The sequence below is a fragment of the Lepidochelys olivacea genome (assembly GCF_965140295.1).
Source record: "Lepidochelys olivacea isolate rLepOli2 genome assembly, chromosome: 7".
Lineage (NCBI taxonomy): Eukaryota > Metazoa > Chordata > Testudines > Cheloniidae > Lepidochelys > Lepidochelys olivacea.
Window position 1 is genome coordinate 9,278,827 of NC_140417.1, and position 13,421 is coordinate 9,292,247.

General features: G+C 45.3%; 1 protein-coding gene across 4 annotated transcripts in view; it reads right to left on the reverse strand.

The window, feature by feature from the left end:
* Nucleotides 1–13,421, reverse strand: part of FRMD4B (FERM domain containing 4B) — a 196,601-nt gene that overhangs the window by 93,411 nt on the left and 89,769 nt on the right. Inside the window, exon 1 of one of the 4 annotated variants that reach the window (XM_084633679.1) lies at nt 9,667–9,751. The exons of the other annotated variants lie outside the window; for them this stretch is intronic. The gene's annotated coding sequence lies outside the window, so the exon portion shown is untranslated. Of the gene's footprint in view, nt 1–9,666; nt 9,752–13,421 lie in introns of those variants that run through there. 4 annotated transcript variants of the gene reach the window in all.

Here is a 13,421-nt window from a genome sequence, read left to right on the forward strand (position 1 = left end):
CTCATTCAACATTAGGCTAACTTTTACACCAAGACAAACAGAAAATTGAGGAAACACTAATGATCTTTGATTTCACTCATGAAACATCACTTGCAGGCAAAACATATATGTCGGTGAATTCTCAATGTCAAGTTATTGAGGCATATTTTGCTCAACTTTATGAGTTCTTAAAAATACAGTCTAAAAGGCAAACAGTCCGTTTCTTAACCATGTGGACCAATTCCCCATGATATCCTGCTCCTTAATGTTTGGGCAGAGTAGAACCTGCAGGATATTTATGCTACGCTCCCCTGGCAGTAACATCCTCCCTATTTGCAGCCAGTAGTTACACACAATATTTTTAGACATCATTGTGTCATCACGCTAAAAAAACCCAACCACCATATTTAGACGCTGTGTAAACAGGAAGCCTCTCAAAAATTGAAGTGAAAAAAGCTGACAAAATAACATGGCTGAGAGAGTGTCTTAGGAGGGTTTGAGTCAAAAATAAAACAAAAACTCATTACACTCCCTCAACAAAACTGAGATTTCATCTCCAGCGACAAATTACAGACAGCCAGATGTGGTTAAGCCAGGCAGATCTATCAGTCATATTTTTAAACGTGTGTGTGTGTGTTTTAAAATACTATGAAGCCACCTTTGATTTTTACAATTATAAGTGCGTAAAGACACTAAAAAAATAGCAACGAGGAAAAGATTTAAAAGAAGCTGCGTACAATTTTGAGACAAAATTTGGAACGGTTTATTTACCATCAAAATACTCACACACGTCATAGCTGCTTTCTCTTGGGACTCTGCTACTCTGGGGTTTTAGCTGCCAGTAAAGCTACATTGATGGAGATGCCCTAGTGTCAATTCCTAGCACAGATGTGTTGCTCTCATGAATAACTGTGATTTATACTGGTGCAGCATGTCTACATGAAGCTATTGCACACATGGCTATACCAGTGTTAGCAAAATAATACAAACCCAAAACAGTGCAGACGAGGCCCGACACAAATGCCTTAATATTCCAAAACGATAACCTGCAATTTGAGCCACAAGCCACCAGCACTTACACATGGGAGTGATTTTACTCAGGTGAACAGTCCCTTTACAGCCATCTGTAAGAAGAACTCCCCGGGGTCCTCTCCAGCTCAAGTGGCTGATGTCAGTGGGGCTACTCAAGTTACTCACCTAGGTAAAATGTTTGTGGGTCGGGGCACAAGTTTGATACTCAAGACAAGATTCCTCAGTTTGCATCTCTCTTTCTCCCTCCCCTCTCTAAGGGCAAATCCTGCAGTGAGGCACAATTCTCATTGGAGTTTTGCCTAGAGAAGGCCAGAGTAAAGCCTGCAGGATTTGATTCTGACTGCACAGAGTGCTTCACTCACTCACTCCTTTCTTTTTTACTGGATAGTCCTATTTTCATAAGCATCTCTTAGTTTAGTTGCACAAGGTTAAGCTACACTATGCAGAACAAAGAGCCCTAGAGAATATTTCACCCTTGGGAAGGAGACTAGATAGATGCACACAGCACAGAGTTAGTCTCTAAGGTTAGTCTCTAATTGGTTAGTCTCTAAGGTGCCACAAGTACTCCTTTTCTTTTTGCGAATACAGACTAACATGGCTGTTACTCTGAAACAGCACAGAGTGTGAGAGAGCCCTTTTTGCTAAACAAATAGCTAATACAAGCTGCAAAACATGTAACATTATGCAGGAAAAATGGCCTGCAATACGCTATTATGGTGCATTGTAAAAACCGTCCAATTTATTCTGAATCAACAGTCACAGCTCGCAGCAACAAAATCTAGAGAGGCTAAAGGAATCAGATTCATGAAGAAATCATGTATGGACATTCACTCAAGCTGCGAAGAGGTTGGCCAGTTAGTAAGTGTTGTCCCATTTTGCAGGTGGGGAAACTGAGGTACAGAGGATGAGTGACTTGCCACAGTCACACAGGAAGTCTGTGGCAAAGCTAGAAGATAGCCTAGTTCTCTCGGCTCCCAGTGCTGTGTTTTAATCCCACGGCCATCCTTCTAGTAGGAGCTATGCGCACGAACCAAGAGAAAGATAAGTTCATTAGGGCTGTACTCCAACAGATGCGAAATTTTATCTTACAGTTCCTTTCTGAGCTGGAGTTAAATAGCTAGAAATAACCCAGGTAATTTCCTAAAAGGGAATTTTTAAATTTCGCAACTGGTCCGCAACTCAGGAAGCAGTTAAAGATTCCAAAGCTGAATATTAAAGCCTATGAACAGACATCAAGTTTTCAAGAAGCCTGCTTTGGAAATCAGTATCAGTTAAGATCTTTTGTTTTCTGTAGTCATGAAGACATTTAGGGTCAGATCCTCAGCTGGCAGAAATCGGCATAGCTCCACTGACTTTAATGGAATGCTGTCAGATGACACCTGGCCTTACAGAAGTGCACTGGCTGGTGGGAAAAATGCAAGGATGCAACACAAAGTACAGAGCTGGCCGACCTAGGCACACAGAGGGGGAAACAAAAGCAGTGGCTGGTCCCCAGTGAAGAAGGGGCATGGGTGCAGCTAGATGGGGAAAGGAAAAGTGGACAAGTTCTTCTGCCTTAAATAACCTCAGAATTTTTAATTTTATCTTATAAAAAGGATGTAACTTAGCAGTGCCGCTCTACCCTTCGGGACATCATATGAAGCTTTAAGGGGTTAAATTTTCAAATTGGCCCCGAAAACTCCACCTGCCAATTTTATGCACATCACAAACCCACACCGCACATCTGCACCCATGCACATATTTGTGCATACACCCTCCACAATTGGACCCTTAAGTGAACTAGATAGGGAGTCTAGCTAGCTATCTGATATGTGCTCAGTGTGTGTGTGTTTGTTTCTGCAGTACTGCTGGTTAAAATTAAGTACTTGGTTTTTCAGCTCATCCAGTTTGCTTCACTGGTATTTCTTAAAGCTTCATATGATGTCCTGAAGGGTAGACTGGTGCTGTCCTTGTCAGTTTTCCCTAGCAACCACAGAACCTTTATCCCAGCCACAGCAGAGCCAGCAACTTGTCATCCTCCTCTGGTGCAGAGCACTAAGCCAGGAATCTCCAATCCCGCCTCCTCCTGGATGCCCCTCGCTCTTTGTGCCACTCACCACAGAGTTATTTAAGTTGGTGACTCTCTGGGAACCACAGGTATCTCCGGCACAGCAAGGGAGCTCACTGCAACACTTACAGCAATGAGAAATGGGCCTGATCCTCAAGGTTCCAGATGCAAATTTCCCCAGTGTCTGGGGATATTCCAATCCTGGCCTTAATTCGCCTGTCCGAATGTTCCCCACAGTACCCCAGAGCATGGTCTCCATTAACCACAGGGACTCGATCCTGCTCCCATTGAAGTCAAGGGCAAAACTTCCATTGACTTCATTGGAGCAAGAACAAGTCATTGCTTCCAGACACCACCGTCCCTCCCCGCAACCTGAACTCCTTCCAAATGTGGCTCCAGCTTTTGGAGCCATGAAAGAGCCTTTGGCTGAAATCCTGGTCCCAGTGATGTCAATGGGAGCTTTGCCATTTACTTCAATGGGGCCAGGATTTCCCCCCTTAATTATCCTTTGACATCTTGATATTTACCGTAATGGAGGCCAATATCTGCTTAGTATTAACAGTTGGCAGTACAGCAAAGCAACCGGTTATTCCTCTTGCTCCACTGCACTTGCTACCTTGTATTCACCAAACCAGCTTGATTGTAAGAGTCCATTGCAATTTCTTTATAAGTGCTGTACAGTGCGTGTCAATTTTCTGTCTCAAAGAACACAGTGTATTTACTGACATTAATAAGAGTGATTTTACAGCATGAATGCCTTAGGAAATTGCACTATGAGTGACTAATGGTGCACAGGAATCAAATACACCTTTATTAAAGTATATGGGATGGTGCCTTTTTATAAATAAAGAGTAGTGCCTCGTTCCCAGCTCATAACAGTCAGTGTCTCAACATTTTAGATGAAAAGAAAGGCAGAAAAAATAATACAAAACCGAGACTGAATGATACTGGTCTCCCAGGGCATCTTATTGTGTTTGTGCCTTTCTAGGAGATCATCAACTCTTTGAGGCCATCTTCAAAAAATAATATAAACAAGAGGGCCGTTTTCAGCAGAGGACATCATTATTTCAGTGCTAACGGGTGCAGATGCCTCTCTGCTGATGCTTCGCATAGAAGTCTTGGCTACATTACATTTGGCTGACTATGAAGATACTGGGCTGGAATAGCAGGACTAAACGCTCTCTGGATAGTTCGAAACCTTCCCAGAATAGTTCCATCTACTGAAAACGTTTGCAAGCTTGGCTCCTGCATAGCTTCAGCTGACTTTCGTGTAAGCCCCACCAGATGAGATAGTAACAAACTGGCAAGGTAGCAACCCTTCCCAGCAAGCAGTCTCCCTTACTACAGGGCAGCTACATTTTTTCAGGGCCAAGTGCCAATGCATTTTATGTGCAAGTCTCCTTTTACTCTTTCGGTCTCTCATTCACACACACACAGAAAACAGTGCAGAAAACAGCAGTTGTAAGCTAGTTCTCCACTCACTCGCTATTTTGGTCATTGTTTGTTGGTTCACAGAGGGCCTGATCCAAAGCCCATTGAAGTCAATGGAAAGTCAGGTCATGCTTGAATTTGAGAGACATTGAAAAAATCCTTAATGACAAGCATATTGTGATGAAAATCAAGCAAACAAAAGTCCCAGAGCCGTCAAAGTGACCGAATGTGCAGAATTCCAAAATAAGGACACGGTACACACATATTGCCAAAAAAAGGGAAACGTTAATGCGATATGAGGCCATTAGAATGGTAACTGACTAATGATTTCTGCAGATGCTGTCAGGTGATCCTACAGCTAAGGCTGCATTTCCTGTTGCTATAGACCTAGTTTAATGTACACAATACAGTTATGCCAATGTTGTTGACTGTCTGTATGCATCCTGCAAACCTTCACATTTGTGCATGCAAGCAGGCATCTGCACAGGCAAACCAAGCAAAGAGTACAGCTAAGATGCTGAGGCAGGGTTCTGAAGCACAATCGTGTATGTGTGTGTTTGTGGGAATGCGGCATGCCCATTGCTTGCTCCTTAGACCCCAAGCTTTGTATCCAACAATCAGAGTCCCGTCTCTCCAGCCAATCAGCACATAGGCTCCCCTAATGTTTGGAGGTATTCTTATCTTCCCGAGAGAGAAATCCTCCAAAATCTGATTGACGGGGGGAAAGGTTAGCTTTCTTCCTAGAGGAACAGCCCATTTCTGAAGGGTGGTGGTGGTGGTGGGGGTCCTTCTTTAAATAAAGGGCCCCTTTTAATTTGGAAATGGAAACATTTCACAATAAGTACATACATGCCATTGGCAGTGATTTTATTGTTCTGCCATACTTATGTCTTTACACTACATGTATGGCCCTACCAAATTCAGGGTCCACTGTGGTCAATTTCATGGTCACAGGATTTAAAAATTGTAAATTTCACGATTTCAGATATTTAAATCTGAGATTTCATGGTGCTGTAACTGTAGGGGTCCTGACCCAAAAGGAGGCTGGGGCGGCGGCGGTTGCAAGGTTATTGTAGAGGGGTCGCAGTACTGTCACCCTTCACTTCTGCACTGCTCCCTTCAGAGCTGAGTCCTCGGCCAGCAGCCATCGCTCTCCAGCCACTCAGCTCTGAAGGCAGCGCAGAAGTATTGCCACCCTTACTACAACCCCCCCCTCCTACAATAATGTTGCAATATCCTCCTCCTTCACAGTCCCTTTTTGGATCAGGACCCCCAATTTGAGAAATGTTGGTCTCCCCCGTGAAATCTATACAGTATTGGGTAAAAGTACACAAAAGACCAGATTTCAAGGTCTGTGACGCATTTTTCATTGCCATGAATTCGGTAGGGCCCTATCTACATGGAAAACCAACAGCAAAATGGGACAAACGTAGGCCTCAAAACTCCACAGTTAAAAGTCAGGAAAATTAATAGGAAGCACTCAGTGCAAATCTGCAATAAATACTGAGTCAATGCAAAACTTCACAGAACATCTGCTTTTCTTGGCAGTGACACAGTTTATAAATCAGTGCTTGTTCGTGGCATACTTATCACACACAATGCTGACGCTCACAGTAATGGTGTCGTTACCCTGCAAGAGGCCATGGTAAAGTTTTGTTCCAAGGAGTCATGACAAAATCTCCTGGGAACAAATGGAAAAGCTCATGACACTGGGTAACTCTTGTGATAATTAAGCAATAGCCAAGTGACACCAGTTTAGGGCACATTGCTAAAAGGAAAACTTTCTCCCTTCCCTTGAGCACCCAAAGCAGTTGCAGCTGATACAGATACGATACATCAGAGGCAGAACCAACAGTATGGCACAGGACTGGGAAGTCAAGAGACCCGTCACCTATTCCTGGCTTTGATCACTTAAGTTCTCTGTCCTTCACTAAATATTAATCATCATCATCATCATCCTATTAGATCAACTTTTTGGGGTATCTGTGACTGATTCTTCTCCTCCTCCTCCTCAGCCCCCATCTCCACTCCCTTCTCCTCATTAGTGGCCGGAATCTTTCAGTCCTATCTTACATACCTTCCCTTCACAAAAAGGAAATCTGGCTTCTCTCAGTGTTGTCGTTTGCAGTTTATCACGACGCAGCTCGGACCGTGGAGAGGGTAACAGCACTGGAGACGGTCTCCTCTCAGAGCTTGTCTATACAGGGAAATGTACTGTAATAACTATACCACACTAACTCCCTGTGTGGTAACTTTGGAATAAGAATGTCCACAGATGGAGTTATAGCTCTATAACGAGTGGTATAATTTTACTGGCAAGTTTCCCCATGAAGACAAACCCTTAACTGATACTGTCCATTCTACCCTCTGGATACCAGGCAACCTAGGTGGCCAAATGGTGTTCACTAGAGAGATTATCAATTCCTCATTTCTCTGCTGTTTTTTTTTTTTTTTTTTTTAAAGTAACTGGCTCTTTTTCCCTAATGTTTTACTTAGTATTGTGTAGCCTCAAAACACGGTGCAGACCTGAACTCATACCTTCTTACGGTACCCTGGGTAAAGATTGTGAGCCCCCTTTTACAAATGGGAATACTGAGACACTAAAGTGAAGTGACTTCCTGAAATCTACACAGTAAAATTCACGCTAGGGACTCAGGATAACCCAACTCCCAGCCCTGTGCTCATTCCTGTCAACTGCATGGCCTCCCGGTTTTTGTTAAAAACAAAAACAAGCGTGAAAGAATGAATGACAGAAAAATATCTCTGCATCTAGTTCTTCCAAGGCTGGGCTGGCAAAATACTTTAATTCTGAGGCATCGGGGCAGGGGGTGTGTGGGGGGGAAGATCCTCACCCCCACCCTGGCCCCTTGTCACTGCTCCAGCCCTCTCACATGGCGTAACGTGGGCCTTAAATTTCCATATCAGCTGGAGAACGATTCCTCTGGTGCAGGCACAGAGGAACACAGCCACCAACCTATCTTTTGAGTACCCCCTCACAAGTTCGGGCGGGGGCAGGCTAGGGGCTGGGCCACAGCACTATGCAGATTCTGGGCAGCGTTGCTAGCCATAGGGCACCCTGGGGAGACCGTCATAACTTAAGACAGACAGCTCTGGGGGCCTAAGTTATGCAGGGGACAACGATAGTTCCCAGAGCAGCCCAAGACTAGGAGGGTGCAAAGGTGGCTTAAAAGTTACAACTGCCCCTCCCTGCAGTCCTGGGGCTGTGAGTGCTGTGCGGTACCCCTTAGAGATGCACCCCTGATCTTTGTTGGGCACGTCCCATTTTATGGTGGTTGATAGCACGGGCGACTTCCTGTCTTGCTGTTTCTATGGCCTGTGAGTGTTTTTTCTGCATTTTGGGCAGGTTTCCTCATTGCACTGCCCCTGCCTGAACGCAGCCTCATTGGAAGTCTGTGCGCTTACCTCACGGAACTAATCCGCGGGTGGGAGCTCAGCAGTGAGGCTGGCCCAGCCTCCCCTCTTGTGTTGGGATACTTCGCCGGGCTTTTCAACTTTTGAGAACATTGTCGGCATCCAAGACACCATCCTTGACCCACTTGAAATGGAAACTGCCGGCCTGCTGGGATACGTGAGCACTTACAAAATAAAGACTAAATCTGCTCTCCCCCCATGGCATGCTGCTTCCCCCCTCCCAGATTTCCTTTCTTCTCTGATGGCTTCACATATGTTGTCTGCCTGCCTGCCTCCCCCTTCACCTCCCATGCTTGCTCACTGCACTTCCTCAGAGGCATCTCTTGCTCCCTCAGTGATTCTTCACTGCTTTTGTCCTCGCCTCAAAAGCCCATGGCAGAGGGAGGGCTTGAGGCACTACAGTGGTTCCTCAAGGCCCATCCCATTCCTGCTTTCCCAGCAGGCTCCCTGTAGCATCTTCCCTTTCTTTGCAGTCACTGCCTCCCTCTCGCTGCAGTTTTTCACCTTTCCCAGACTCCCTTCCTTGCTCTCTCCACAACAGCCTTTCCTCCCTAGAAGGCTGCTCACACCCTCTCCGTTCTTTCACTTCCTTCCCCCCACCTCCCTTTCCTTCCCCAGTGCCTCGCCAACTCCTTCTGCAGGATCCTTCTCTTCCTCTATGGCTCCCCCCTGCAAAATCCTGCTTCCCTTCTCACCCTGCCTACTCCGTCTGCACCTTCTGTCCCGGCCTCAGTGCCACCCACACTTGGCAGCCTTCCTCTTTTTCTTGGCCGCTGTCCCTCAGGAGAACTAGTCGCCAGTCTTGAACAGACATTAGGTAAGCCAGGGGGGAAAATAAAAAAGGGCTATGACATAGAAGGCCACCTGAATTGGCTTTAAAAGTACAGGAAAAAACCACCCTTCTGGAATAAGGCAAAGATTTAGCCTCATGATCCATTAATGAGCATCTTCATCATCAAACAGAATTTCTGAGGGTAGCTACGTCTTGATGCGCTAGCTTGCCCAGTGACACACATATTGTTAGCCATTTAAATGGTTTTGACAGAATTGGACTTTCCAGGCTTCTTTCTTAAAGGAGAACAAGGGTGTCTGATCAAAGGGGCCTTTCCGAAAGGCTGTTAATGAGTTCCATATGCCCTGCCATATCTTTGGTGCCAACCCTTTCATAAGATGCAGCAAGGATGGAGGAGCAGAGATCTTACTGATGAGACTTTGAACATTTACAAATTGAAAGGGGCTACTGTGCCAGTTACTGACTGCCTTTCCTCAGGACTCACTCCGTGTTGAGTAACGTGGTTTTGAAATATTTTTAAGCAGTGTATCACGGTAAAAGCTGAAAATGCATTATCTGTGAAACCGAAAAGGATGGACCTGATGTCCAGCAGCAAAGTTGCTGGTTTAGATTTAGCATTTTCATTTAAAAAAAAAAAAAAAAAGCCAAAGCAGTGATTAGAACAATGGCAGGGAAAGCAGCTGTAAATGCTGAGAGTAAACAAATAAACACTCCTCACAATAAAGTTAGGAGAGCTAATCTTTAGAAAAAGAGCTAACACAAATGTTTAAGTCTGTGCCGTGAAAGGATCCAAGAGCAAGCTCACTTGTTTTCTGTTGTCCTCACGCTCCCCGGCTGCCAGTAACTCTTACCTCTGCAGAGCTCTATTCTATTTAAGTCAGGACACAGTGCAACGGCAATAAACAACATTATCTGCAGCTGGTAAGCATTAGAAATAAATGTATTCTCTTACCTCCAAGCCACAAACTCTGGTAGTTTAAAAGGACTGGAGAAACCCAAAAAGTTACACATCAAAGAGTGCATGTACTAAACATTTGTATTTTTCTCTCAATCTGAGCCAGTGGAAGTGGGGACACACAATCCCTGACTTCTTCCGTTGCCGTATAATCTCAAGGAAATGACCTTACTGTTTGTTGCTTTGATTACAGATTCAGAAACAAAAGCCCTTCCAGCATTAGTCAGGGAATGCAAGATGTTGAAGTCTGATATTTGAAAGGGAGAAAAAATAAGTTTTTGATTTTTTTTAAACAATACCCCTTTTTGCGATCAAATTAACCAACGAAAAATAAAACCCAGCATCTATCAAAGTTATCTTAGAATGAGACAGCCCAGTGGCAACAAGCCCTCTCACTAGGGGTCAGATACTAGATATCACCCAGACCCATTGCCCTGCTGCAGATTCCCCTTAAAAGGGCAGCTGAGTATTGGAGTCAGCGTACTCAGCTCTACACCATGCCCACAGTGCCGGGGCAGAAAGGGGCAACGGAAACTAGTGCAAACCTGAGGTCTAAAGCACTGCGCTGAGTGAGGAGATCTGGGTTTAGTTCTTGCTCCAGCCATTTCTGAAGCCTGGATGCTTCTTTGCATCTATGAGCGGGCCTGGGGACAAACTGATCTCAGTGGCCAACTGAGAGCCAAATATATATACCTGGCCTCTGACATGCACACCTGTTAACCCTTGATTTATCTGTAGGAACATTTGGGAGGAAAACCAGGGACACCTTTTAACCACAGTTGCCAACTTTCACGCGATAAATGAGCACCCCGACTTTCACAAAAAGCCAAAAATCAAGCTAATCCCATTTCAAAACAAGCCAATCCTTAAGAACCCCAACACTCTATGTGACTAGATCCCCCCGGCGTGAGGTCTGGGACTGTGGTGGGCCTGCTGTGTACCCCAGATTCTCTCCCCCCACCTTGCCCCTGCTTGCCCCCCTTGCCAGGAGCCCATCAAAAAAAAGAAGCAACAAGCTACAAGACAAACAACAAGCCAAAAACTAGCCAACAAGCAACTCACAAACCAATTAAGCCAAAAACAAGCCCAATTTCTGCTGTTTTTTTGCAGGTTTGGCATGTCTGCTTTTAACTGCACAGTTGTACATTAAACCAGGAGAACTTTTCAGAGTGAGAGAAGGGAAAAAATATTTGGCTCAAAATTGGGGCTGCCCCTGCTAAATAGGAAAGGCTGTCCGTCATATGGCACAGAGACGCCTCTTAACTTCAGTCAGAAATTTGTGCATGGGGCAATGGTTGGGATACGTTAGAATTGGTACTAAACCCCACCCCCTCCAACCCTCCCAGTCCTTGATGGCCTGACTGAACGTTGGGTCTAAAGCAGGGCTAATCCATTATTTTTTGTCAAGGTCCAAATTTCTTGGTCAAAGTATAGACAAGGTCCAGACTCCAGAAAATAACAAATATAATAACAATAGTGATGATAATAAGTAAATATAAAGATTTGGGGGTCTGTTCAAAAGGGTCTGGTGGTCTGGATTTGGCACATGGTCCACCTATTGACTACCCTGGTCTCTAGGCCTTGCTGTATCTTATTTCTCCAGTCCAAGTAAACAATGCTGCGATGGTCAGAAACTGCCTGCATATATAGAAGACTGCATCGTATACTACTAGAGTTTAGAACTTCATTGCTTGGTATGGAAGTTGCTTTCTAGCCCCAACCCAAAACGTGAACTTTGCTCAGACCTGGGCATTAAAGGAACTACTATTCATTCCAATTCAATGCCAGTGAGGCAGGAGAAGCCGCAGATATTGTTATGGCAGGCATCCCTGAGGGATGCTATTACATATAATCTTCCAAGCTCACATGCTAAGAACAAGAACAAGATCTGAATCTTGTAAAGGACATGCTGCATTGTTAATTTTTGGATTGGCAAGGTTTGTCAAAAGGCACCTTCTGGAAGCATTGCTGAGCTAGCAGCAGGAGAATTCACCCTCTGCCTTGGTCTCTGATTAGAGTTTCCAGTCTCTCATCTTCCAGGCAAAAGGAGGGCAGAGATATCTGGATCCTACCTTTTGGCCAAAGATGTCACAGTCTCAGTCTGCTTTGGGGCCATGCTCTCCACCGGCCCTGGTAGAGGGACCTGGGTCCTCCCTCTCCACCGGGTTCCAGCCCTTTTGAGGAGCTGCACCGGCAACATCCTCCAAGCTGAAATGCCTAGTGTGCTGTCCTGGGCCACTTCCTACCTATACCCTCCTTTGCTTGGGGCATGGTCCCCTACAGTCCCAATAATCCAGAATTTAACAGAGTCCAAAATGAGCAGAGCCCGGCAGGGCATACTGGTTCTCGAAGCGGGGCTGGAGAAGATTATCTGGGGTCCTTATCAGAGCTGTGATCCGTCTCAGGGTCAAACTTCCATCCGGCTTCCAGGAGAAGGCTTTATCTTCCTTCCAGCCAGTTCACCTTCCCATCCCCTTTCCCCTGGGCTTCTGATCTCCTTTTAACCTGCTCCTCTAGCCACAGCATGCTCTACCAACCTGGAAGGATGGGGTTATCTGGGCCCAGTATTGTCCTTTAAACACCTTTGGGCCCAGGGTGGGGTTTGTGCACCCTAACACAAGTCCCCAAATCGAGATACCTACGGTCTGATTTTCAGAGCGGCTGGGCACTTGCAACTCCAGCTGAGATCAATGGGAAGTGCAAATGCTCAACACTTCTGAAAATGCAGCCTTACATATCTAAAATTGGACTTCTAACCACTAGGGCATCCAAATTACAGAGCAGATTTAAAAGTATGGGTTTTATTGACTACAGTGGAAGCAGAAACACTATCGCCAAACCCACACATTCATACACTGAGAGTCAGGCCCCCAAAACTATGAGATTGGTTTAAAAATCACAAGATTTCTAATATATCTTTTTGGTTCCCTATGTTTGCCTTCTGGCTTTAGAGCCTTTTGGGTGCACTCTGCTCATGTTTTCACACTTTTTTTTTTTTAATGCAAGCTGAGAGTCCCACCTGATCACATGACTCCAGGAGCTGATGCTTTAAGAATAGTACCCAGGATCATGAGACACATAATACAATCATTAGAGTTGCCAACATTGCAGAAGTAAGGCTCTGGTGTCCACACAGATTCTATCAGTTACAAATCAGGGTTGCAGCAGTTAAATGAATGGGTAACAGCTGACACGGTTTTAGTAAAAAATTGAGTTCATGTCATTAAAAAACCCAAGAACCAAGATGGAAACTAGACAGTGAGTCATTTTTCCTTTTAGCAGTAACAGAAAATGTGACTGTTACCGGTGTGATGCCAACTTCTGCCCTGAGTGGAACAACCACCTGGGTCAGGAATAACAGGGACATGTGGCAAGAAAGAGAGAAGGCTGCAAAGCCCTTGGGAGGTTCCCAGCATAGGCACTGCATAATTCGGTTGTACCTTTCGGGCATATGCAGCTTTTCTGAGAGGCGAAAAAAAGATCAGAATCTGAAAAAAATATATACACAGTGTGCCTCTGGGTGCAGGGAGGACTACAAGGTTTACAAGGGCACCGTCATACCTGGCCCCTTAATCAGAAGAGGCCCATTATGGTTCCCAGACAGAAGTGCCGGAAGCTCCCGAGAAGTGGGTGGGCTACTAACACCCAAAGTGTGGTCCTGCCCCCCCCCCGAAGCCCCATCCCCACTCTGCCCCAAGGCCCCACCCTTGCCCCATCTCTTCCCACCCCCATTCCGCCTCTTCCCCTGAGGC